The sequence below is a fragment of the Lissotriton vulgaris genome, chromosome 10 (assembly GCF_964263255.1).
Source record: "Lissotriton vulgaris chromosome 10, aLisVul1.2, whole genome shotgun sequence".
In the NCBI taxonomy this organism is placed as follows: Eukaryota; Metazoa; Chordata; class Amphibia; order Caudata; family Salamandridae; genus Lissotriton; species Lissotriton vulgaris.
This window is the reverse complement of record NC_141698.1, coordinates 858,149,876-858,173,190: the sequence shown is the minus strand read 5'-3', so window position 1 is coordinate 858,173,190 and position 23,315 is coordinate 858,149,876. Positions and strand designations below refer to the sequence as shown.

The 23,315-nt window shown below is 43.5% G+C and overlaps 1 protein-coding gene across 2 annotated transcripts in view; it reads left to right on the top strand.

Annotated features, from left to right (window-relative positions):
• LOC147688907 (peroxisomal carnitine O-octanoyltransferase-like) overlaps positions 1 to 23,315 on the top strand; it is a 633,161-nt gene that overhangs the window by 399,638 nt on the left and 210,208 nt on the right. The window lies entirely within an intron of this gene.

The window sequence follows — 23,315 nt, the reverse complement described above, 5'->3', positions numbered from 1 at the left end:
CGTCCGGGGGGGGCGGGCCATAGGGGGCAGCAGCGGGAAGAGCGGGACGGGGAGGCGACGCAGGGCAACAATACAATGCAATGAAATCAACAGATGGCACAGAACCAGAGTAAAATGAAGATAAATGAGGAAGAAAAAGAAAAGAAAAGTCAAGAACAAAACTGGAGCGCAGAGCGCAGAACGAGAAGCAGGCACAGAGCAGGGATACCAGCGGCGAAATCCAGAGGCGGCAGCAGTTGGCTAGGAGGCAGGAGCACACAGGCGGAGCTGTGCGGTATTGGGGCTGCCTGACCTGCAAGCAGGTTCCATAGGGGCCGATGGGCCCCTATGTATCCGGTCATGAATGCAGACTGGTGCCGGTTGTGCCACACCGACCATTCCTATTTCTGGCCCCTACGCTGATGCTCACGGTGGCGCCAGCTTTAAACACTGAGGGGGTCTTGTCCGTATGTTACCAGGAAGGACAATGAAACTTTATGAAAAAATGGAGACCTGGTCCCGAATTCAAAAAGCTGCTCTTTATTTTATAGCAGACTTAGAACCTTGATTACTTAATTCGGAGGTTCTTATGTACTTGATCATAAAACTGCTTACTTATAAATTTTGAAGAGTCACAAGTTTGAAATACGTCAGATGTGTAGAAAACACCAAAATACAAATTTACGAACAAAATTAAATCATAAACAATGAATTTCAAGCATTCAATACTGTGACATACATCGGAATGGATTGTAACTAGTTATTAACTATTTTAAAACATTACATGCATTAGTACACCAGACAAATTTACACATTGATGGTCCTAGTCCTAATTCATGTACAAATTTTTAGGACCAATCCCACACTAGGCTATTCATTTTCTACTTCTGCGTCTCTTCATTGTAAACTGTGCAGAGTGCTTAGCCTTTAGTGGGTATAGGGAATTAATTCCTGGAGGGTGCCGACGCGTTTCCAAACCCGGTCAATAATTCAGGGTTTTTCTTCAGGGCACTACTGGGTACCTAACGGTAATAAAACAATTTCTTTTGAGGATCACCTCTTGTTTTCTAATGATTTGTTACGGGTTCGCTCTACCAGCGATGTGTTTACCTTCATGTGTTCCAAATAATCTCTTTTTAGATTTGAGATTTGTAGCACTGTCTATATCCCGCTATTCAGATCTGCAAGGGGGTTAAAAGACAAGGGACTGTCACTTGTCACATTGTTTTAAATTGCACTTTCTCTTGTACGCAATTTTAGATATGCTCACTGACTGCTGTAGTTGTTTAAGCGTGTTCGCACATGCTGTGGGCCAAACCACTTTTCACTTTGATGGTGTTGTTCTACGAGTTTGTAATAAATCATAATATGGTGGACTATCAAATTCGTCATTTACATATTGTGGCTCTAACGTTGTTTAGAGGCAAAAAAAGCAGCTTACTTGTTAAAAATGTTTAGGTGCTCTTCGGTGTCACGGTTAGTGTGCTTTCCGCATGGGCACAATGCGGCAATGCTTCGGCGTTTTTTTTTATCTGCGAGTTAAAAAACGAATTGTAACTACTGGGTATTGTGTTTGCATTGCTTCTCACGGTGATACTAAGTTTCAAATCCCCCTTCTCACCTGGCGTTTCGTACGCTTTCTCTTGAGGGACTATGGCTACCGCATTATCGCTTCAGTCGCTGTTGGCTGCGTTCCCCGGACTGTTACTTTTGTTTCGGAAGTTGACTTCCGAGTCACGTGTTTATGCAGAACTCCGGGAATTGTAGTTACTTGGATTTCTCGAAGGGGAGCCTTGATGTAGCCCGCAGACGTAGTGCAGCATAGCTTCGGCAGTTGTGTTTAAATATGCATTCAAAGAAATGATTGTAACTGTATTTCGGGTGGGTTACAAAAACTATTACTTTTCTTTACGTTCTCGGAAATTGGCTTCCGGGTCACGTGTTCACACGGACCTCTGGGAGTTGAAGTTGCTTAATATTGTTAAGGAGAGCCATGATTCAATCCTTCATTAATGTAAGACTCTTATGCAATCAAACCTGTTCTTGTAAGGGTATGAATTTTATTCTATTATAAACTGGGTGTGGACATAGCGTGATCAGTGTGTAGTGATGGTTTGCTTTAAGAATATTGCAAAATGTGGGTCATACCACGGGGTTATGGAATGGTTCGTTGAAGTTCAGACATTTCATTCATTCCCTCCAACACGCAATTGAACCTCAAAATTTAGTAAGCTTCTTTTCTAAGCAACATGGCATCTAGGTCACCTGCCCGGGGGGGATTTTGATACTTGACAAGATTGTCCACTGGAATTCTTTCTCAGTGTGGCTTTTGTCTATGAAGTGCTGTACCATTGGGGCGGTCAGTACTTTTTGTTTAATTCTAGACTTGTGTTGTGCAAGCCTTTGGTTTATTTGCTTATTAGTCTTCCCAATATAAAGTTTTGGGCAAGGACAAATAATTGCGTAAACTACATTGCAACTTTTGCAGTTGGTAAATTCTTTATGGGACCATTTCGTGGAATTGAATTTGAACATGGTCCCTTCAATTGTATTGTCACAAGAGACACAAGTACCACATTTGTGACGGCCTATGACTGGTTTAATTTTCAATAGTGTACGTAAATCAGTTCTGGCTTTGGTAATCCCTAGATCAGCTCGAGCAATTTGTTGACCTATGCTTTTGTTTTTCTTGAGAGCAAATAAGGGTTTTTCCATGGTAACTTCAAGATTGGACAATAGATGCCAATTTTTGAGAATTATGTCTTTGAACTTGTTAGTGTGTGGACCATATGTCGTCACACACACTAATCTCTCTGGGTTTTTTCTTCTTTTTTTCTGTAATAGGTCCTCTCTCGGTGTGAACCAGGCTCGTTTTATTGAATGTTTAAGCATTTTGTGCTGGTATCCCCTAGCTCTCAACTGATTACTTAAAATCTCAGAATGTGCCAAAAAATCTTCTTTCCTAGAGCAATTCCTCCTAATTCGTAGCATTTGGCTGTAGGGAAGATTAGCTTTCGTAGTGGAGGATTGTGTTTTTGTCTGTCGTCTTGCGAAATAGGGTGGTGGTCAATTTTTGCTCATGTGGGAAGACTTCTACGTCTAGAAACGTTAATCGTGCTGAGCTGTAGTTTACAGTGAATTTTATATCTGGGTCTCGGGTGTTAAGCCAGTCGTGGAAACGGACAAGCATTTCTTCCGACCCTTTCCACCAGGGCTCATCGGCGGTACTACCCATTGTGATCCCTGAATCCAACACAGAGCTACGTCGCGCCAACAGGACCTCCATGTTCTAGGTTGGAGCCTGAGCCCTATACCGAAGGGCCAGGCCTCAGAATGGAATTGGAGGGTCGCTGGACCCTTTAGAATACCAACCTTATGATGAGGCTGTAGGCTGGTGTGAGGAACTGGGTGATGCCTGTGGACTGGATACGTCTCCAGATACCGACATGCTTTCTCCCCCTACCCTGTCTATGGAGGAGGGAGCTACATACACAGTGGGGGTGCAGAGGGCGGCTGAGGTCCTCAACCTTCAGTTGCCCTGGGTGGCAGTCATGACCAACATCCTAATGGAGGTTCTGCAACCAGGAGTTTCATCCTCTGAACCCAAACTCCTGTTCGACAAAATGTTCACAACGTCTTCTGGGGACCTAGTCTAAACCCAGAACACGGCTCCTGTGAATTGGATGAATGCACCCCACCATTGCCCTGCTTCAGGGGACCCAAATTTCCTCACCCAACACTCTACCCCAACGCTCTATGGTGGTCCAAGTCTCCACTCCCCATGGACCTAGTTACCGCTCCCCCGGACAGGGAATCCAAGAGGCTGGACAGTTGGTAAAGGAAATATGTTTTCTTCCGCCAGCCTTGCACTATGGTCAGTGAACACTGCATGCTTATCGGACCGCTCCTCCCACACGCTGTGTGGAACAGTTGCACAAGTGCTATCACAGGTTCCGGAGACGAGACACAGCAAAGTTCACTATATGCTGTGGAATGGACACAGCCGATTCACTGGGCAGTGCAGTTTCATTGACAGTGGCCATCAGACACCCAGTCTGGCTGAGAACATCTGACTTTTTGGGGATGTCAAAGCTTCCCTCATGGACATACCCTTGGATGGCACCCATCTCTTTGGAGACAAGGCAGACTTGGCGTTGGAGCTCTTTAGGGACATGCAGGGATCACTGAAATAATATCGAGGGACAAAATATCGACTTGCAAAAATATCATGGACAAAATATCGACAGTCAAAATATCGAGTTTGTATCTACAAACAGGTAAGTACAAAAATATCGAGTACAAAATATCGTTTACAATAATATAGTTGTAAAAAATATCGACTTTATTAAAAACAGTGTTAAATTAAATTAATATTCAAATTTAATTACTAAAATATACTTAAAAATACTTAAATTATCTTATATTAATTAAATAATAAATGAAAATAATAAAAAAATGTTTTACAATCTTATTTGTTAAAACATATATATATAGTAACATACTATAATTAAATAAGATACTATTATATTACCGTACGATACCAGAAGTGTAAAAAATACTATTCCCACTCCAAAGAGTGCAAGCGTAGGGAAAGCGTTGGATAGCGTAGGGGTTAAAATTACTATTCCCACTCCAGTGGGTGCAACAGTAGGGAAAACTGACCCTGAACCCAGAGAATACCCCTTTACCCAAGAACTGAAAACTGACCCTTAATCCTAAAAATACCCCTTTACCCAAAAACCCAAAACTGACCCTGAACCCTAAAAATACCCCTTTACCCAAAAACTGAAAACTGACCCTGAACCCAAAAAATACCCCTTTACCCAAGAACTGAAAACTGACCCTGAACCCTAAAAATACCCCTTTACCCAAAAACTGAAAACTGACCCTGAACCCTAAAAATACCCCTTTACCCAAAAACTGAAACTGACCCTGTACCCTAAAAATACCCCTTTACCCAAAAACTGAAAACTGACCCTGAACCCTAAAAATACCCCTTTACCCAAAAACTGAAAACTGACCCAGAACCCTAAAAATACCCCTTTACCCAAAAAACAAAAACTGACCCTGAACCCTAAAAATACCCCTTTACCCAAAAAAACAAAACTGACCCTGAACCCTAAAAATACTCATTTACCCAAAATTAATTAATATTATTTAATTACCAATTAATTATTAATTAATAATAACAATAAAGTCAATATATTAGCACATTAGCTGTAATTAATTTAATGTAATAATTAATAATTTTTTCCCCCAATTAATTAATTAACAATAACTAAAAATTATATATATAAATAAATTACTCTAATTAATGTAATTAACTAATTAATATTATTTAATTACCAATTAATTACTAATTAAAAATATGTACAAAATTATATTAATTAATTAACTAATTAATATTAATTAATTACCAATTAATTATTAATTAATTACCAATTAATTATTAATTAAAAATATTTACAAACATATATTAATTAATTAATTATTATTAAATTACTCCCCACCCTTATCCCCTATTAACCCAACATCCCGCTCCTAAACATTAACTACAATTTATATTACTATTAATAATATATATATTTTTTTTAACCTTTTTTCTACATATTATCTATATTTTTTACTTTGACTATTTATCAATATTTTGTCTTGTCAATTTTTTGGAGTCGATATTTTTGTACTCGATATTTTTGTATCATTATTTTATTCGATATTTTGACCAACGATATTTTTGTTATCGATATTTTATTGTTGACGATATTTTTAACTCGATATTTTGTCCATTCGATATTTTGGAGTCGATATTTTGTCTGTGCACCACATGCAGCCTACGGCCAAGTCCTTGGGCCTCTCAGCTGCTCCACATCCCCAGTCTGCCATTCTCTCTTTTCATGACTACGGAAGGGGCTTTTAACTATGCCAACCCTATCCCACCCACCAAGCTCACAAGGTTTCCTGACTCTGTGTGGACGAGGGCCTGGGTCCCACTGGCCTTGTGGGTCAGGTAGCCAGCTATCTGCTCCAGCTACTCCCCTCCCCCTTCCCTGGCAGATGCAACCTCCAAACCTTCCCAATCTTGCCCTTTTAGATAATGGGCATTCTGATGGTGCCAATATCCACCATCATCTCCACCAGTGGCAGCCCATAACATCGGACAGGTGGGTCCTGCAGATCGTCTGAAGGGGCTACTCCCTCCCCTGTGAGACTGCTCCTCATTCCATGCCTCCATCTTATGACCGGCTGATGGAGGATCATTTGTCCCTTCTAAATGAGGATTTCATTGCTCTCTTGGCCAAGAGTGCAATAGAGATGGTTCTGGTGGCAGAAGTCAGCTGTGGTTACTATTCCCGTTACTTTCTGGTCTCCAAAAAGGACAAGGGTCTTCATCCTCTTGTAGATCTCCAAACCCTCAACTACTTCCTTCAAAATTAGAAAATCAAGATGCTCCAGGTCTTGTCTGCACTGGACCCAGGAGAATGGAAGTTATGCGTGGACTTGCAGGATACCTATTTTCACATTCCTGTCCTGCTTTCCTATCGATGTTATCTGTGGCTTACGGTAGGCCACAAGCATTTTTAGTTCACCGTGCTCCTTTTTGGCCTTATCAGTGACCATTGGGTGATCACTAAGGCGATGGTTTGGTTACAGCTCATCTGCACAGGTTAGGGATGCCAGCCTTCCCCTAACTCAACGACTGGCTGCTGAAGGCAGGATTGCCATCTCCTACCTCCAGGCTACGGTGAACCTCCTGCATTCCTGGGGTTTAATATCAACATGCCATAGTCATACCTGACACCTTCTCAGATGCTCCCTTTCATTTTAGGTGTTTTGGGCACAGTTCAGTTTTCACCTTCTCCTTCCGAGCAGTGAGTCCAGGAAATTCAGGCTATGATACTGATGCAGGGGTGTGGAATGTAATAAAATAGCTACTTGTCCTTGGGAAAGATTGCTTTATCGATCTGCTTGTCCTGTAAAAATATCCACTTGTCCCTTTGGTGCCATGTAGTGTGGCAAATTATAGAAGCAATCTCATTATATAGGAGCTCTGATTATAGCCTCTCTGATTAAGCTGTGGCTCATATGATGGTATGGTTTGAATACTACGAATTCCCTTATTTTGTCACCTTTCTGCAGATCTACATTCTGGGGCTGGAAGCAGAAGTAAGCAATAGTTCCAGGGTAGAATTGCCCTTTAAAGTCTGCGCAAACCTACTAACTTAATTTAATTTAATTTAATTATGGGTTTATATAGCGCTAGAATCGACTCCCGGAGGAGTATCTCTGCGCTTCGACCGCTGGGGAACCCGTCCTGGCTCACCCTGAGAGATGGTCCCTGATGGGTATCTCTAAGGTGCGACCAAGCATCCCCGGCGGTCTGAGGGGGCTGTTGTGAAGATGAGGCAAGCTAATGCCCAGAGTTGCCGAGTGTGGTCTCTGACTAGAGTAGGCACCGAGGCGAGAATTATCGAGTCCGCTGACCCTGGTCCACGACCCTGCCACGTCGGGAATCGAACCCTGGTCCCAGGCCGTCCTCTGCTTACGGGTCTGCCGCCTCTAACCAGTGAGCCACACTTCTCCACTTGCATTTTTAAGGGGTTTTCACCAGCTCTAGTCTAACTTTTTTCCATACTCAGAAAGGTTGGAGATTTCCCCTGATCAGTGCATAAGTAAATCATCTTCCAGGATGGGTAAAAATGTGGTTGGAGAGAAAGTGAACTTGTAAACGCTCAACAGAGTTTCACATGAGAAAATCTACTCCTGCAGATTTTCTCATTCTAACATGCAGTTTGCAGATATTTTCTAGGACTATGATTTCCTTGCATACTTCTGTAAATTCTTGTAAATTCATGAAAGCCTTAAATCTACACTAAAGCAAGGACATATACCATAGGTGCAATTTTCTGGCTTTCTCTAAGAATTGGGTCCTTAATTAGCTCTGGCGTTAACCAAGACAATTTGCTTTTATTACATTTCATCTCTTTCTCTATCTATTGGCTGGCTTAACTGTACGTGACATCACATGCAGCATACAAACTCAAAAAGTAGTTTTGTTCAGTGCCAGGGACTACTGTGACAACACATGTTTTTTAACCCACAATATATTTTTGTTTTGTGCCAATATTTGTTATAATGGTGAGGGCCTGGCAACTTCCACAACAATAACTTTTTTCAAACACCATGTCAAAACAAGACAGACATTGGCAAAAACAAAAGGCTGACCCCCAATATCAGACCAATTGGCTTTCCCAGTGCTTGTTTATTTTCATGTTTCCCATAACCTTGTTGAAACAGGGTACACTGATTTTCCATTATTTATATCTTTTGTAAATTCTAGCATTCATCAAAACATTTTGCTAGAATTTTTTCTTCATAGTTGCAATTTTTGTGATCATTTAATTTTGAAAGCAAAGACTCATAAATCTTGCTTTTCTCCCATGTCCTTTGCCCAGAGCTCAGCTCAGCAGCAGGAGGGCATAATTGTGTCTGGGGTCAGCAGCAGCACTAGCTTGCTGGCAGACCCTGGAAAGTTATTACCGGGAGTAGTGGGGGCTTCCTGGAAGAGGTCCTTAGTGCATGAAATCAGACCTCCAACACCGGTAACGGTGTTGGGGTATGAGTCCAACATGTTTGATACCGAACATGTCCAGGTTCGGCAGTGCCAGTCCATATTTAGCCGTCACAGAGGAAGACATCACTGACAGACAGGCAATAGCATGCAGCCTGGAACCTGATTCCCCATCGGATTTTTAGGACCCAGATCAGCAGCCGACCGCGGCTCAACACCAGAGGACACACACAGTGAGTATCACATCACATAACAACACTGCACTCACTACTACTCTGAGGCCATGGCTTTGAGCCCTCACTCAGGATCACTGTCTCCTGGGTTGCAACTACTTTTTAGCCATAGCCAACACTGACCTAAGTATTCAGAGCCAAGTTCGGCTTGGACTTCGACACTGAGCCAGACGCACAAGGCTGGATGCTGACAGCACCTTAGAGGCCCAAACAGACTATGGCGTCCAGTGGCCCATCCACAGCAGACTTCGATAGACCATAGCTCCTAATCCTACAGTGCCTTCAGGAGGTACTGGACTCTTGGCAGTGTCTGCTGGTTATTCACCTGCGCACTGGCAAGATTATTGTCAGGCCTCCAACTCAAGTGCAGCAAACTCTTCCTTATAAGAGGCAGCTCACATTCGAGGAGCAGTTGGCACTGGAGTCCCCGCCGCCACCTAGCTGAAGAAGAGACATGATAGGGGTACCAGACTGCTACTCCTAAGACCTGATCATCTTTTGCTTCCTCCTAAACCTCTTCCACATCCTCCTCCACACCACCACATCCACCACCGCCATGTCCACCACCACCACCTCCTCCGCTTTCACAACTGCCCTCTTTTTCTAAAGAGTCTACCCATTCTTCCTATAGGAAGGGGAGCTTTCTGCTACTTGAATTATAGGAGGTCCCGTATGCCCAAGAAACCCAGGATGACCCATGGGATGATCATGAGGTGGCTCTCCCAGGGCCCAATATCCCTGACCTACATTTTACCGAGCCCTCCCCTCTTGATGACCTCACTTAGTATCACAAGATTATTCAGCGAGCAGCTGCCTTTCACAAGGTGGGTTTGCACTCCATACCTAAGGAGGACAATTTCCTGGTGATAACACTCTCTCAGACAAGCGGGGCATTCAATTCCTGTCGATACATAAGGGCATTCTTGAGCCAATGCAGGAGGTGTTTAGAGACACAGTGAAGTCCATAGGAGACCCTCAAATCTACCCTACATTACAAGACAACTCCTGCCCAACTTATTTGGTGGTACATGTTGCCCAGTCAAAGAACAAATGCCCAGGGCACCGGCTACACCCTGCCTCCGGATAAGGAAAGTAAGAAACTGGATGCGGGGGGGCGTTGAATGGTTGCTCGTCAGTCAGTGATTCGTTAGTGCTTTGCCAATTCTGTGGGGCTATTGGCAAGATATGACCGTGCCCAGTGGGATAAAATAAGGGGGAGCTTATACAACACCTCTCTGATCAGTAAAAGCAGCGGGCTCAGGAAATTGTTTTGAAAGGGCATACCATCTCCAATACTTCTATTAGATGTGCCCTTGGCATGGCAGACAACGCAACCAGGGGAGTAAACTACAGTATCATTAGTCTCAGACACACTTAACTTCATATCTCTAACTTTAAGCCAGATGTTCAACAGCATCTGATCAACATGTCATTCGATGGAGAATGTCTATTTTGCCCACAAGTTTATCAGATGCTGGTGAAAATACAAAATGACACAGATACAGACAAAACAATGGGAACTCTACTGTCACTTTCCACTTGTTCTACTTTTCGCTGCACACATTTTCGTGCCGGTACAAATCCCACCTCCCTAGAAGCTTCCTCCTTCTATCAGAAGCAGCAACAGCAACCTCAAGCTACCTAGGGATACCCCAAGGGTTTATTCAGGGGCAATACCTCAAAGGCAGGTGTTGAAGTGCAGCAGCTAAGGCAGCCAACCCACTTAAACAGTAACCCTGTTTTTCTTCCCCCTGATCACACACCGCCAGTCAGGGGGGTTTGCAGGGATTCCTGCCACAATAGAGAAACATCACCTCAGACCAGTGGGTCCTGGCTATTGTGGAACACAGTTACTGTCTGGAGCTCAATGCCACACAATCAAACATCTAACCACGCAAACACTCCCTTTCCCCTCAAAACTAGCACCACGTCTTGGAGGAAGTAGCTGCTCCTTTGCACCAGGGGGTCATAGAGACAGGGCCACACCACAAACATGGCACAGGGGTATACTCCTTGTATTTTCTATTTCCCTAAAAATGCTGGGGCTTTCCGGCCAATCTAGACATTTGGCCCCACAACAGGTACATCCTGTCGGAGCACTTCCACATGGTCATGCTACAGGATGTCATCTCACTTCTATTACAAGGCGACTTCATGACCACCCACGACTTGGAGAATACCTATTTCCATATCCCAATCCATCCAGTGAATCAAAGGTACCTCAGATTCATGGTAGGTGGCCAGCACTACCAATTGAAGGTTCTACCCTTTAGGGTTACTGTTGTATCTTAACTTGTGGGCCTACACGGCTCTTGATTGCACTCTAAGGTGTTGCTCATGGCATTTGTGCCCTCTTGGAATGTTGATGCCAGCGTTTCATGAAGGCAACAGGATAACAAGCATATGAACATTGGAGCTGTGCAGAGACATTGGTGTGTGCTGACAACTGCCTGTATTTATTACAACTTCCAAAGCAATACATCTTTCAAACCTTTGTTTAAGACTGGTAACGAGGATGGAATTCTAACACACGCGTGCAAAGCACAATGGATTAGCACTGTGCCCAGGGATTATACCAAATGCCTGGGTGTTGCTGCTGCTCCTCTGCGGAGGAGTGGTGGCCACGCCTTCACTTACCTCGGCGACAGACAGATAAAGAGCTCATGCAAGCACCTCTACCTCAACCACACACAGATTGCTTTAAATCTCCTTTATAATCTGGAATTTCCATCTACAGCGACTACATATTCAAGCCGTCCTTGGGGAAGTCTTAAACTTGATTACCGAAAAGGCTTACACAAGTCTTGTTCAAGTTCAAGCCTTTCAGCCCCTGCTGCTTCTTTTTCAACATGATCGCTAGCTAACAGTACGCACAATATGAGCCTCCTTGGCATGGTGGCCTCTTGCATCATCATAGTTCCACATGCCCAGTTACACATGTATTCGGTTCGAGAGTGCCTGACAGCACAGTGATCACAAGCGGAAGGTCAATGGGAAGATCTAGTTTTGATAAAGGCCATCACTCATCGCTCTCTGCAATGGTGAAACAGCAACAATCTGTTGCAAGGCAGGCCTGTCCAGAATTTCATTAAGTGACCATTACCACAAATCCTTCCCTCACAGGATGGGTGGTAGATCTACAGAACATCACTGTTCAGAGCTTGTGGACTCCTCTCCAACAGATATTATCACATTAATTACCTGGAGATGCTGGCAGTCCATTTGGCGCTCAAAGCGTTCTCTGGCACATTCATCACAAAACAGTCTTGATCAAGAGAGACAACATGACTACTATGTAATACCTTCAGGAACAGGGGGGGCACTCACTCCTCCCAACTATCGAAGTAGGCACAGGACATTTAGTGATGGCCGATTCACCACAAGGCCCACCTCCTAGCAGAGTATCTTCCGGGAGTGGACAAAATGCTTTTCAGACCTGCTCGGCAGGATGCAGCAATAAGTCAATGAGTGGGAAATCCTCCCAGGAGTCGTGCTCCATGCTTTCCGTGTTGAGGATTCCCAGACATAGATCTGTTTACCACCCCCAAAAATGCCAAATGCTCAAGCTTCGCCTCCAGGATCCCGCACCCACAGTCCAGGGGAAATGCACTGTGGGTGAATTGGTCAGGGATATTTGCCAGTGCTTTTCCACCTCTCCCACTCATTTCAAACATGGTTTGAAAGCTAATTTTGGTGGCTTACAAGTGGGCCAAAGCAAACACAAGGAGATGATGGACACTCATCCCCAGTCACAGATCTTGGTTTAATCCATCATCATTCTTTAGCTCACTTTGCCTCCTCAGTTCAGACCCAGCTATATGCAAATCAGTCTTGACCCTGTGCATCATGGGAACAGTACAGCCCGAACTGCCAAGCCAGGTCTTCCCTGAACCAGAAACAAGCATCCTGGGACCATTCCATGTGGGCCAGACAACCTTGGTTCACCAACCTCCTAGACCTATTGGTTATTCCTCACAAGTAAGTTCCCAACAAGCCTGGCCTTCTCACGCAACACCAGGGATACTGAGGCTTCCCAATCCCAAACAGCTTAACCTAACGATCTGGCTCCTGAGGTCCTAGAGTTTGGATACCTAAATTGGTCCCCTTAGTGCATGGTCATTCGCAGGGAAGCTTGTTGCCCAACTACATAAGCCTGCTTTGCTGTATAGTGTAAGAGATTTGTCCACTATTGTTTAGCCAAACATATTGTTCCTTTAAAACCAATAGTGCAAGACATTGTCTGCTATCTATTGTGCCTGTGACAATCAGGTCTGGCTCATGCATCTGGCTGCGGAGCAGCATACTTAAAAAATATGCATCACTCCTCCTTGTTCAGAGTCCCTGTCATCAAAGTTTTTATGGAAGGACTCAAATGGTTTTCCCTACCAGCATATCCCCAGTTCCATCCTGGAATCTTAATATTGTCCTTACAAGACTTATTGGGCACACATTTTACCCCTTCATTCGTGTCCTCTACAATTTTTTATTGTGAAAGGTGGCCTCTAGTTTCTATTACTTCCCTTAAACACGTAAGCGAAATCCAAGCACTCACATTAGAGGAACCTTTTTTTAAGGTGCACACTGACAAGATAATCCTTAGAACTAATCCAAAATTCCTACCCAAGGTGATAACCTCTTTCCAACTGAACCAGACAATTGAACTGCCAGTGTTCTTTCCGCATCCAAACTCAGTAGCAGAGCGGGCACTTCACACACTAGATGTAAAGAGAGCCCTAGTACTACATTGATAGGACAAAACCATTTTGTAAAACTCACCATCTATTTGTGACTTTTTCAAAACCACACAAAGGTACTACCATTCCAAAAGCAGGAATTGCTTGCTAGCTGCTCAAATGTTTTCAAGCCTCCTATGTAAAACGTCAGCCATCTGCTATGCCAAGGTCACATTCTACACGTAAAAGATGCAGTCTCAGTGGCATTCTTAGGCAACATTCCAGTAGTTAACATCTGAAAAGTAGCCACTTGGTCCACATCGCCCATGTTCACCAAACAATATTGTTTGGATGTCCTAGTAAGACAGCAAGTCCAAGTGGGCCAAGCTGTCCTGCATACACTTTTCTGATGTTCTGCAGCACTCTCTGGTTAGACACTGCCTTAGAGGTGTAAGTGCTCTACAGTCTATGCACAGCATGTGTATCTACAGCTATACATGCCACAAATAGAAAATGTTACTTATTGTAAAGTATCTGTTCTGTGCTGTAGATTCGCATGTGCCACCTCCCGCCCCAGAAACTGTTGGTTGTTGCCGATAGCTTTCCTTTACCATTGTTTTTTTCTACTGCATGGAGATCTTTACGCTTAGTTATGCTCTACATACATCCTCACCCACCGAGCGGGAATATGATCTTGACCATGGAGTCTATGCTCATGCGCTCCGCCAGCTAAGGAAATAGTCACTATACCTTGTGACTCAAAACACTTCTTCGGAAAAAAAAGAAGTTGTACATGTCGAAGCCCAACACTAGATGGCAGGAGTATACACAGCATTTGAATCTACAGCGCTACATGCCACAAACAGATGCTTTCAAGGTAAGTAACATTTTCCTTTTTGACTCAAAAATATACATCGCCAAAGAAGTCACTAGCACTGAAAGGAATTACTTTGTCTGTTGTTGTTTTACAAGGGAGTGACCTGCCAGATAGCCCATCAGGACAACTCATGGAAGCCTACCAAGTGAGAACTGGAATCCAGCAGAATTGTTTGCTTTTGCCTTTTCTCTTCCTGCTGCCCATAGATTGGATCATGAAGACATCAACAGTAGGGAGAAGAATTGGATCCAGTAGACACCTTGAATGCAGCTCGACGACCTGGACTTTGCAGACGACTTAGCCCTATTCTCTCATACCCATCTGCAGATGCAAGAGAACAACGACAATGTGTAAGCCATATCTGCACAAATTTGGGCCTTCATCTACCTGGGCAGTGTCATAGAGAAGCCGGGCAGCACAGATGCCAATGGCAAGCCAAGAAACAGCAAAGCAAAGGCAGCCTTCATTTAGCTAAAGACGATCTGGAGTTCCAAGGACCTAAAGATTTAAACCAAGATCTGCTTCTTAAAACACTATTGTAAAATCGGTCCTTCTGTATGGAGCAGAGAGTTGGAGGACAACAGTGGTCATCACCAAAGGAGTCCAGACCTTCATCAACACCTGTCTGAGGAAAATCCTCCAAATCTGCTGGACAAACACCATCAGCAACAACTATCTATGGCAGCAAACTTTCCAACTCCCTACTCATGAAGAAATAATGAAAAGACGCTGGGGCTGGATAGGTCACACCCTCCACAATCTTGTTCCAAACACCACCAGGAAAACCCTGACCTGGAATCCTCAAGGAAAAGGAAAAGAGGAAGGCCAAGAAACACCTGGCCCGATGCCTTAAGGCTGATTGCAAGGAGATGGGTTACACCTGGAGTTAGATTAATAGAAAAGCCCGGGACAGAAGTGGCTGGAGTGTCCTGGTTGATGGTTTATACCACAGGATGGCCTTTAAGTATTGAGGTCCTCAACTAGAGGGTAACACTGAACTCAAACAAAACAACGTACATAGAAAGATAAAGATGTATATTCCTATTTCCACTGCCCTCATAGGCTCACCTCTCCCCCAAGGAATGCATTACAAAACTGAATATCAGGAAGTCTATGAGATGATGAACAGGCAGGGCCCCATCACAGTGTTCTCCCACACCATCTGCTTCCTTCTCAGGGGCCCTGTCAGGCTCTAGCTATATCAAAGCGTCACCCCACTGACAGGGACCCACCACCCGCCTGTCAGTATTTCCTTGAGGCTTTATTGCATTGGGGATTGGCTAGTGGATTTGTTGTCGGTTTTGCTCCCCTGGTTCTGTTTAATCCCAGTCTCTGCTTTCTGCCCCCCTGTGATTCACATGGTGACACAAGTCGGATACCCTCTTTCACAACTTGAATGGTTCTTTCACGCTCTTGGATGTGGAATTGCGTGCCTGTTGGAAATGCCCATCTGTACCAAATCTGCTGTTTGTTCAGTTCCTGAGCAACACAATGTATCTCTTTCCATCGCTGCAGTGTGGTCATCGAAATATTTTGATATACTGAAATGGTGTAGTATCTGATGGTGACCTGAGCGTCTTTTCATGCTTTGAGAAGGGTGTTTTCTTTTTGTATGTGATACATGATTTTGACTACAATATCTCTGGGTTTGGCCTCCATTTCCTCCGATCGCATCTCCATTACACGCCCTAGCTATTTCTATTGAAGTGCTCTGGTCAGCATGGAGGATTTCTCTAAATAGGTTCTAGAGGAATAGTTAGGTTCCGTGTCCTTCTGCTTCTTCCTTAGGCTATGTACCCAGATGTTCTTTCTATTCTCCAAGTCCTCTTATTTTTCTCTGAGATACTGGGTCTGCGACTTAAGCATCGCTATTGAGGAGTGCATTATTTGGCTAACACATTTCAGATGATTTTTCACCTTGGTTGTCCACTGATGAAGTGTTTAAAGATTGCTTTGAAGATCTTTGATATATTGACGGAGCTCTGCGTGCTGTTAGGCCATTTCACTGAACAGCATTTTCAAACTTTACCTGGACTACTTCAAGGCAGCCTTCTAGGTCGGGTTTTGTGAGGGCTGGAGGAATGTTGGGCGCCATTTCAACCATTGTCTTAGCGAAGTTCATTGTGGGACCATTTTGAAGGTAGGTGTCGGGAAGACTCGGGGATTTGGACTCGGGGGACTCTTGTTGATGCTACTATCCTGCTGGCACAGGTACGGGACGAGGTCGGTCCCTTTAACTTCCCTCGGAGGCCGCAGGGGGAGGAGTCCAAAGGTATGATGTCGGCCTCAGGGAGGGTATCCGATGGACCTGGCATGTTGATAGAGGAAGTGTCCAGAACGGGAGGCGCGCTTGTGACGGAGTGGAAAGACGCGTCCGGAGATGAGAAGATGCCGTGAAAGAAGCAGCCGAAGACAACATGTCTACTGGTGAATCCGAGGTCCCACTGCAAGTCCTGGAATCCGGAGGACTTCTGCACTGAGCCACGCGTCCCGCCACACTCCTGGAGGAGGGTGGCTAGTACAGGTATGGCAACATATACTGAGTTTTGCAAAGCCACGGAGAGAGAATGGGTAGGCCTGTGGGAGGACGCCGTTTCTCACTCTTCTGTTGGTTACTCTCTTAGTAGGTTTGGTATATGTTGTATCTTTACCCTTCTTCTCTTTCCCTTACCCCTGCTTGGGCTTGCTTTGCCCGCGCGTAATTGTTCGGAATCAGCTGGAACGTTTGCTGCTGATGGTTCTATTTGACAGCTGTCACCTTTAGGCAGTTGCCGTTTGTTATTCGCTATGACCACAAGCCTTGGTGTGCTGTCTTGATGAATAAAGGCTTATTACCTTCTACTGGTTCCCGCATCATCTTTACAATTTGTCGACGAGGTCGGGGGCAACACACCGGAAAACCCACATGGAATAACAGCATAGATGCTCCGGTAAGGAAGGAGATAAAGGAATTTGAAATTGTGAGGCCGGCTGTTCGAATACTAATTTAAACACAGTGTCTAGCGGAATATAATTGGAATGTTGTGAAGATAGCAAGTGAATAATTGGCTTGTGGATTAGGTTTTGAGTAAATGAAAAGACTGAAGCTACATTTAAAATAAACCGAGAAAATACAATTTAAACCTGTACCAACGCTTTGGATCACTCTTCGATGGTCAAGGTGAATGTTGTTACCAAACGAGAAAAGGTTTAGCACAGGATTGTTTCGGAGGCAAGTCTGGCAGCGTGTGGTGTTGAGCGCATCGGATGTTCGGCGCGTGAGGAAGTGCGCAGAGGTAAAATCACCTCAGGAGTTGGCGCGAAGGGTAGCGTGACGCATTCTGACGCACCCGACGCCATCTTGGATGAGGAAAATAGCGTTGTGCCAAAGTAAACAGAATACGCTGTATTAGCGGTAATAACGGAACACATGGAAGCATGAATAGCTATTCAAAGATAAATAGCTTATTAAACAGTTATATTTAAACATGCATGAAAACTAATTATAAAGCTGATGAATAGCAACAAAGAAAAAAAAAGAGGCCGAAAATCTACATGTAAATAAAATAAAACTGACTGGCCTTTCAGGAGTTGTGTAACACATCAGTCGCTAACAGTGTACTAAGTGATCTAAGAAGGTGAAAAAAGTGTCATGGAATATCAATTAAAAACTTGGATAAACATGGCAAATAGCAATAAATACAACTTGCAACCACCTGAACCGTTTTAAAAGGAACTGAAACACCTTCAGTGAAGTGGGAAACATGGAAGGAACACTTAAATAACTATATAACCACTTTTGAAAATGATGATGAGCCAATGAAACCAGAAGAAAAGAAAAAATACTACTACACTGTTTGGGGGCTGGTGGATTGGATGTATACAAAAATATAAATAAGAAAGTGCATGATGGTGGGGATAGAAATGTTTACGTGGAAGCTCTAGAAGATTTAGACAGTTACTACAAACCCACGGTGTGTGTGGCCGTTCACAGATATAAGTTCTACAGGAGAAAACAAGGGAAGGAAGAAAGTGTGGATGAATATGTGGCTGCATTAGAGAACTTGGCATTATCTTGTAAATTTGAGAACATGCACGATGATTTAATAAGGGGCCAAATTGTTGTGTGCTGCAAATCCAAACATCCAGGATGCTCTGTGGGCTAAAGGTGAGAAGCCATTACAACAAGTCATTAAAATCGTTAAAAAAAAAGGAATTGACTGGAAGATGTGCAAAAGAAGTCATCAATGAAACAAAAAACAAAAACGACATATCAACTGTTGTTGCAAAAGTCATAGGAACTAAAAAAAAAAGGAATGAGTGCAGAAGCAGAGGGAATGACAGACCGAAACAAAGCAATTACGGAAAAACAATTGAAGAATTGAAATGTTATCGATGTGGTAGCAGCAAACACCTGGCAAATAATTGGAATCGTCCAGCAACTAACAACAAATGTGGCAAATGCGGACTCATAGGACATTTCCAAAAATCGTGCATTAGAAGAGAGAAAGTAAAAGTGAAGTATGTACAAGAAGAAGTGGAAATAGAAACTGAATCATCAGATGATCCTGAGTACAATCTATGCTTGCTAAATGTAACTGAGGTTACAGAAGAAAATGAAGAAGATAACGACAATATCAAGAAAAAAACATTGTGCAAAATGACAATAGGAGGTGTAGAGATGGATATAATAGCGGATTCCGGGTCTCCATGCACGATTATAAACCATGAAGTATGGTGCAATAAGTTTAAAGATGTTTTGGGGAACAAAATGAAGAAACCTGATATAATGTTAAAAACATACACCGGAGAGCCAATCGAACTTGTAGGCTACAGGGAACTTCATTTTGTTTTCAAGGAAAGAGAAATGGAAAGCAAATTGTATGTAGCAGCTACTGGGCCATCCGTATTAGGGTGGAAAGACCAGGGAAAACTTGGCATCACTCTAAACACTAACAGTCCTGAACCCGTGCTGGTTATGCAACAAGACACGTTAATGACAAAAGACCTGGTTGAAAGGTTCCCAAAGGTGTTTAATGGGAAGATAGGCAAATTGAAAGGGTTCTAGCACCAGATCAAGTTGAAAGAGAATGTCACCCCGTGTGTACACAAAGCGAGACGGATACCTTTAACTCTGAGAGATGAAGTCAGAGAAGAGATTAATAAGTTGTTGGAAGCAAACATAATAGAGCCAACAGAGTCAGCTGAGTGGGTTGCACCTTTGGTAGTTGCGAGAAGACCTAACGGAAAATTGAGATTATGCATGGACCTACGCAACTTAAACAAGAACATTCTCATTGACCAATATCCCCTGCCAAGAATTGGAGAAATGTTATCCCTCACCAAAGGCATGAGTGTGTTCTCAACTATAGACCTAGCAGCTGCGTATCACCAGGTACCCCTACATCCGGACAGTAAGCACCTCACCACCTTCATCTCACCATTCGTGGGTTTCTGATTCAAGAGGGTACCATTTGACATAGCGTCCGCGGCAGAGCTTTTTCAAAGACTCATGCAGGAAATCTTTAAAGGAATGAAAAGTATACTCATCTACTAGGATGACATTCTAGTCATGGGTAAAGATCAAAGGGAACATGATTGCAAACTAATACAAGTACTGAAGAAATTAGAGAAATGTGGATTAACGGCGGAATAAAAAAAATGCTAATTTTGTAAAAATTGTGTGGACTACCTAGGTCAAGAATTTTCTAGTGATGGAATTAAGCCAAAAAAAGAACTCATAATGGCAATTAAAGATGCACCAGTGCCCACCAACAAAGATGAACTCCGAGCGTTTCCAGGGCTGGTGGAGTACTACTCTAAATTTGTGAAGAACTTTTCTGCAAAAACGTACTAAATTAGGAGGCTACTGAATGCGAAAGAAGTTTTAAACAACTAAAAAAAGAAGTATGTGAAGCACCTGCTTTGCAAGGATTTGATGGGAATCTGGAGTGTGTTATCACCACAGACGCAAGCAGAAAAGGAATCGGAGCAGTTCTAACGCAAATTGAGAGGAATGGAAAAGAAATTACAATAGCGTTTGCATCGCGCTCTCTAACAGCAACAGAGGAAAGATACGCTGTAATTGAAAGGGAGGCGTTAGCCTGCGTGTGGGGAATGGAACATTTCCGCCAATACATTTGGGGAAAAAAAATAATCCTAAAATGTGACCACAAACCTCTAACTAAGGTTCTAACCGTGAAGGGATTATACAATGCATCACCGCGTTTGGCACGCCTATCCATCAGACTACTGGATTACAACTATGAGGTTCAGTACCTACCGGGAGTAAAGAACGCGGTAGCAGATTTCCTAAGTAGACTACCTTTGCAGAATACTGGAAGTGAGGCACAGGAGGAGGAACAATGCCTTACAAGTATCAGCGAGGAATTCCCAACCATACAGAAGGATGAATGGAATAAGGAATATTCAGGAAATGAACAATTACAAAAGATAAAAAAATACATTGTAAAGGGGTGGCCTAAGAACAACCACCTAGAAAATGAGTTGCGCGTGTTTTGGGAACCTAGAAACGAACTATCAGTGGAAGACAACCTAATTTTGAGACAGAGTAAAGTGGTGCCACCTAAAGAACTCAGGGAGAGAATAATAAATATATGCCACAAAGGACATTTGGGAATGAGAAAAACAAAAAAACGAATAAAATGTTGGTATTGGACGCCGAGATGTGACATACAGATTGAGAGGGGCATTAGAAACTGCATGGAATGTGAGAACTCGGATAAAACACAAACAACCCTACGCCCTTCGCTCCAACCCTTAAAATGCCCAAAAATGCAGTGGGAAAGAGTCGGAATAGATGTAATGGGACCAATGAAGTGGCAAGGAAAACCTTTATATGTAATTGTAATGGTGGATCACTTCTCAAAGTGGCCAGAAATTAAAGTATGCGGAAAAGTAGACACCAATGATGTAATGAAATTCATGGAAGAAGGTTTCATAAGGGAAGGAATTCCTAAGAATATGGTGAGTGACAACGGATGCGAGTTCACTTCAGTTGCATTCAAGGAGTTTGTGAATAGAAACGGAATAAATCATAAAACAACCTTTGTGTACCACCCGGCTGGAAACGGAGCTGTGGAAAGATTTAATAGAGTGATAAAGAGTACCATTCAACTAGCAAACGCAAACAGAAAATGTTGGAGGGAAGAAGTAAACAAAATGGTGTGGGGGTACAGAATCACGCCAGGTGAGAAAACATTGGTGAGCCCATTTGAGATTATGAGAGGTAGAACCCCTATCTCTAAGGACAACATTGGATGGATAAAGTCGGCAAAGGAAAAGGAGTGGTCTGTTGATACCATAAGAGAAAGGATAAAAAAAGCACAAGCTACGTACAAAGAAAAATATGACACGAGTAAGAACTGTAAAGAGTTCAACATCCAAGTCGGTGACAGAGTAAGAGTAAAGAAAAGCGGGCACATTACCAAAGGCGAAAACAGGTTTACGGCACCGCTAGAAGTAAAAGAAGTCTTCTGTAATTCTGCCCTACTCAGTGATGGAAGAGTGTGGCATGCCTCCGCAATATCTGTCTGTCACAGTAGGAATGTTAACCCACTGGAAGGGAGTATAACCACTCCCACAGAGAAGAGAGAAGAAGAAAAGTGGGCACAATGGGAATATGAAGATTCAGAGTCTGAGTACTACAGCGACGGTGAAAATCTGAGAACTAAGAAAATTCAAACCGTAGAATCCCTTGGTGAAATGAAGGACATCAGCAGTGGCACTTCCGCGGTTTCCCTGGACACGGAAGATGTCTATGAATCTGATGAAGAACAAGAGGAACCTGTGTGGCATGGAGGGGATTCAAGCAACTACAACAAAGAGACTGTAAAATCACTACCATGTGATGAAGGACACTTTGCAGTTCCCACAAGGGCGCCCAAGAGTGATACAGGCGGAGCAATAGCCAGCACCAGTAGGTTTGGTCGAGTTTTGAGCAAACCCAACAAATATGAAGACTTTGTTTGTGATAAGAACTGCGTAAGGTGCAATGTGTAATGGCAGCACGTTTCTCATACTTTCCTTTTAGAGATGGAGATGTGTTGTATCTTTACCCTTCTTCTCTTTCTCTTACCCCTGCTCACGCTTGCTTTGCCCGCGCGTAATTGGTTGGAATCAGCTGGAACGTTAGCAGCTGTGGTTCTATTGGACAGCTGTCACCTTAGGGGAGTTGCTGTTTGTTATTCGCTATGTCCACAAGCCCTGGTGTGTTGTCTTGACGAATAAAGGCTAATTACCTTCTACTGGTTCCCGCATCATCTTTGCAGTATATCCCTCACACTTCCCACCCCCATATAGATGGGCTCAGACAGCGTCCTCTGACCAGTGTCCTGTTTTTGTTTCCTCTTTCTTTATTTTTATTTTTCATCCGCCTTGGACCTGGACTTTGATTGGAGTGCCAATTCGGACCCCAGCCCTCCTGATTTACCCTGAAACCGGTGCACGAGGAAGGATCTTCTTTAACCAAACCATTGCTTTATTTTTGTGACTCTGTATAATAAACCCTATCTGCATACAACATAACATCTGAAAGCCTTTCCTTTGGGCACCTACAACCCCCCCTTTACCACGGGTCACGACAGTAGGTCTCTATGGACCCTATGTTTTTCGACTTCACTGATGTGAATATGTCAAGACAGGATCTGGGAGCAATGCAGCCCAGCAGTTAAAAACATTATCAAAGTGGTAGTGGCGCCTTTGAGGGCACTTGAGTTTGCTAAGCAGCTGTTGAGGGTCATGGTTGGGTGAAGCACTTTTTCAAATCCTCAGAAGGACACATTGAAAGGCAACATGGGGTGCCAAGTGGAGCCCAGAACTGTGACCGAGTCTCCCTGATATTCAGAAGGACAGCTACTCCGCCAGTGTTAGGTTATCTCGAGTCAGGTTCCCTCGCCTTTGTCCTCGCATCTATCCCTTGTTGCTGGCACTATATGCTGGCACCATACACACTATACAGACATGGCTCTCACTGCTCCCTATGT